The sequence below is a fragment of the Etheostoma spectabile genome, chromosome 9 (assembly GCF_008692095.1).
Source record: "Etheostoma spectabile isolate EspeVRDwgs_2016 chromosome 9, UIUC_Espe_1.0, whole genome shotgun sequence".
NCBI lineage: Eukaryota > Metazoa > Chordata > Actinopteri > Perciformes > Percidae > Etheostoma > Etheostoma spectabile.
The window spans coordinates 19451581-19456499 of record NC_045741.1 but is presented as its reverse complement, the minus strand read 5'-3'; the positions used below and the strand labels follow the sequence as shown (position 1 = coordinate 19456499).

The 4919-nt window shown below is 35.0% G+C and overlaps 1 protein-coding gene and 1 long non-coding RNA gene across 4 annotated transcripts in view; both read left to right on the top strand.

The window, feature by feature from the left end:
• The window catches only part of negr1 (neuronal growth regulator 1), a 170538-nt gene that overhangs the window by 11796 nt on the left and 153823 nt on the right, over window positions 1-4919 (top strand). The window lies entirely within an intron of this gene.
• The window catches only part of LOC116695318 (uncharacterized), a 23735-nt gene continuing 22871 nt past the window's right edge, over window positions 4056-4919 (top strand). Inside the window, exon 1 of the long non-coding RNA XR_004333424.1 lies at window positions 4056-4206. This is a non-coding gene — a long non-coding RNA (uncharacterized LOC116695318). The remainder of the gene's footprint in view (window positions 4207-4919) is intronic.

Here is a 4919-nt window from a genome sequence, read left to right as displayed (position 1 = left end):
TATCCATAGATTTTCAATTATGTTGAGGTCAAGAGATTGTGAAGGCCATGGCAAAACCTTCAGTTTACGCCGCTTGACGTAATCCTTTGTGGATTTTGAGATGTTTTTAGGATTATTATCCATTTGTAGAAGCCATCCTCTCTTTAACTTCAGTTTTTTCACAGATGGCATCAAGTTAGCGTCCAACGTTTGCTGAAATTTTATTGAATCCATTTTTCCTTCAACTCGTGAAATGTTTCCTGTGCCACTGGCTGCAATACAACCCCAAAGCATGATTGATCCCCCATGCTTAACAGTTGGACAGAGGTTCTTTTCAATAAATTCTGTGCCCTTTCTTCTCAAAACGTACCTTTGGTCCTTCCGGCCAAAAGGTTCTATTTTAACCTCATCGGTCCACAGAACTTGTTTCAATAATGCATCAGGCTTGTCTAAATGTTCATTTGCAAACTTCAAACGCAGATTTTTGTGGTGAGGATGTAGAAGAGGTTTTCTTCTGATGACTCTTCCATGAAGACGTGTGACAGACCTAAAAATCTCAAAGAACTGGAAGACTTTTGGAAGGGAGAATGGGTGAAGATACCTCAAACAAGAATTGACAGACTCTTGGCTGGCTACAAGAAGCGTTTCCAAGCTGTGATACTTGCCAAAAGGGGGCGGTACAAGGTGTATACTCTGCAGGGTGCCCAAACCTTTGCCAATGCCATTTTCTTGTTTTCTGTTATTTTGAAAGTGTAAATAATGGAAATAAAATCTAAATTTTTTTGACGTAATATATGAATGTCTAATCTCTCATTTGATGCCTTTTGGAGATGTTTCCATCTTTCTTGGCTTCTTTATGCACATTAATACAAATTTTTACCTGGGGAGCTCAAACTTTCAAGCCCTACTGTATGATTATTGTGACAGCGACTGGGACTCCAGGTTAATAAGATTCTGACTGAGCAGCAAGATATGAATTCACTTGTGATTCTGTGAGAATTCACAGATCCAGTTTTTCTTTTTTAATCTTTCCCTTAACATTTAAAGGGATGTACATATATTTGTGTCTGCTCAAATATGGCTTCAGGAAAGAAAATAAAGGATAAAATATGAATTACTAAACTGACATTAATTAAGAAGTTCCTACTACTTTTAGAGTTACACAGCACATTTGCCAGTGGTCATTCTTGATGCATACTATCTCAAACATATCTCTGATTGGGAATCTCTGTGAGCTCTGTTTTCTTCATTTTTAATCATGTTGCCATCCATACTATGTGCTAACGTTAGCGCCTTCAAGCCGCAAATGATTTGCCGCAAATGAATGCTCCCGAATCTGGCGAGTCGTCTTCTAGTGGTGCGTCAAGTGCAATGTATATTCTCATCCAATTAGGTTAAATTTGGTATTGATGATGCAAACAATAATAATGTTAACTCCGTGCAATTATCTGATTTTTGATTTGTAAGTGAGGACTAGATTGCGACTGTCTTGTATAAGCTGATTCTGGTATCCAACTTCGCCCCAGGTGTGTCTGTTAAAACAGAGAAAACTTCTCTCTGTTGATGCTTTATTACAATCAAGCAACAGTACAAACATAGGCATGGGCAGCTGTGTTTGTGTGTAGTTCTGCAAAAAAATAAATAACATTGTAAAGGCTACCTTACACAATGCATAGGAAGCATATATATGCTAGCAAATAATAACAATTAACCCACTATTAATTACATTATCTTAATGCACTGTAACTGTAGCATGTAAACAATGCACCTAAAATACAAATGTGAGCAAGGGTGTTCAAGAGTCGCCATTATATCAAATCAACAGCCAGGTGCAACCTAGCTAACAGGTGAAGAACACAAACAACATCCCTAGCTAACTTTTAAATTTGCAAGAACTACAGATCAATACAACAACAGGCTTAAATGAACTGACAACATAAGTTATATGACTTACAGTTCTCAGGACGCACACACACAATCTCAACTGATTATCCTCTAGACAGCTAGTCTCTTTTTCTTTTTTCTCACTTTCATTCGCGGTGTGAGGCGTGTGTCCACGCTATTCTCCGACATGCACTCACAATCACACCTGATAGACGACCTTTTGTACAAAACTAAAGGAACAAGCCAATTTCGTAAAATGTAAGGAGTAGAAAGTACCGATATTCATGATAAAATCTAAGGAGTAAAAGTAAAAAGTCGCCAAAAAAATAATTATTAAAGTAAAGTAAAAATATCGGAATCTACTTACACTCTACTGAGTACAGTAACAAAGTATTTGTACTTCGTTACTTCCCATTTCTGCATTTCACTACTAAGAAATCTTAATTAGCGTGTCAGTGTTTCAACGGTCAATCCAGGAAATAATCTAAATTAAGAAAGAAGTATTGACTGTTATCTCTATTTTAGCACTTCAGTTAGCTCCCTCATGTTCACAGTGGCTGGTCTCACCATTGATTAGCAAATTCAACAGCTAAAGGAGATTCGTATTGTCATAATTCATTTGGCTCTATGTTGGCATGGCTAAAGAATTTTAATTGGAGTCGCTCTGAGCAGGTTTGGGGTTTTGTTTTTTTCTTTCTCACTCTCTGTCATCTACATAATGAGTGTGTGGATTTCAGACTGCTGTAACTGTTTGTTGGAGCAAAGTAATTGGAGAGTCTGCATTGTTAATTATTAGTGAATGGATGAAGAAGCAGTGGAGCAAATCAATATCACTGGGAACAGTGCTACCTTTTGTTTCCACTTTGTGAGAAATTCATTCATATTATTCAGACTTTATGCCCAGTACGTGCATGCCTAATATTCTATATGGTGTTGCAGTACTGGTGAAATACCAAAGCTTTGATTTCTCCACACTCCTCTGTCTCTGTCTCTTACTTTTTTTTTTAATTATCTTTACCTATTTTTCTCATTCTCTCTGTTCATTATTTGCATCTAAAGGTAAGCAGCCAAGGTAAATGTAGTTGTGATTAGTTCCTGCCTAGTAATATATGAGCTGTCAGGTTTTCTCTGGAAACACTCCAGACTTCGTTCTATCTTTAGTATTTGGTCTGCTCGTACACTGCACGTTGGCTTAGCCTTGTTCTGTTTTGTGTATTTAGCAGTCAACTCACTGTGCCTAATCTAAGGGATCACAATGAATCAGGGATTGAAAAATAAAAAAGGATTAACTGTAGCCAAAGCCCATATCAGTCATCAAATTATCAATTATCCCATTTGAGACGGAGGCATAATCCCATATCACCATTATAATAGAGATGCACAAATAAGCCACCATATTCGCTACTGGCCCCAACACATTTACTGAATTAGTGGTAACACTTTAAGATGACCATCATTAATACATGGTAAAGTATTAATAAAGTTAATTCCACTTTACTGTTAACAAACTTACTATTATTATATTATTAGTGATGTTATAAAGTATCTTATTTTATCATTAGTTTAAACATTAAGATAATATAATATGGTAATAATCATACTACTAACTGTTGTGTAAACCATCTTAACATTATTTGGATGCCTAATGCTTATAAGAATACGGTAATGATTAATGTTACTTGATGTTTAATAAACCATGTATTAATTTGGCCTGTTCATTTAAAATTGATATTGATATTAATTGATGTAAACAATTTGCATCAATGATTTTTAGTAATCAAATTCTTTGAGTTACTCGAGAAACACATTTTTTCCTTTTGTAAGACACATTGTTTTGTTAGTTAAAATGTCTAGAGCTGAAACAATGAGTTGATTAATTGATCAATAGAAATGTAATTAATTGATGAAATTAGTTAATCAGCAGTGATTTTGATAATCAAACTAAATGGCCAAACATTCACTTGTTTTCACTATGGTAAGAATTGCGTCTTTTCAATTATGTTTGACATCATTGTAAACTTAATATCTTTTGGTTGTAGGCATTTTCTTTTTTTACATTTGTTTTGACCTGTTGTAAATTAAACAATCATGTATGTTAAACAATTAATCTAGAATAAAATCGGCAGGTTAATCAATTAGCAAAATAATTTTTAGGTATTTCTTGATCAGCTTCTTTGGTCCCTGATCCCGATCTGATTGTTTTAAATTGAATATCTGCCAATACCGCGTCCCGATCCGATACCTGCTCAGATAAGGAAGCTGCACACCGTTTATTTTGTTTACTAAAATAACTAAGTAAACAAAGTAACTAAAATATGTCTTAAGCTTAATGCATTTAACTTAGTCTTTTCTCTCAACACCAAAACAGTTCTGTTTAGGATCCCAGCAAACCTTCAACTAAAAATTAAACTGCCTCAAGTTCTCTGCTGGACAAGGAAAACGACACTTAGTGACCCCTCTTGCACTTAAATAGTCCCTCTTTGATTTTCTTCTAGTTTTTAACCCTGATGTCGGCTCCATGGACTAACTGCCTGTAAGTGTGGTGGTTTCCTGTTGGAATCACAAAAGAAGTGTGAAGAATTGGAATAATCAGCTTGTAAAACGGGGGACCAAGAAAGACAGACATTTTTTCACTTGTTGCAAAGGACTGGCAATCTACGAGACAGTCTGGACAGACACTGGTGAGTGGCCACGCGCCATCTTGGTTTAAAAGTGCCAGCGTCCAGGCATCTCTAAAAAAAATATTCTGATAAATTATACTATCATAGTTTGTGCAGAATTGTGTTACTTATCTTTTGAAAATGTTGGAGGTGGAGATTGTGCACTTTAAAAAGTGTGTTTTGCGTTGTAATTGCAATAGTTAAATAACTGGATTCTCTCAAATGTGTTTTTCACATTTTTTAATGAAGGATACGTGCAATTGATATACATATACAGTATATATATATATATATGTATATGTGTATGTATGTTTGTATATGTCTGTGTGTGTGTGTGTGTGTGTGTATATATATATATATACACATATATATATATATATATATATATATATATAT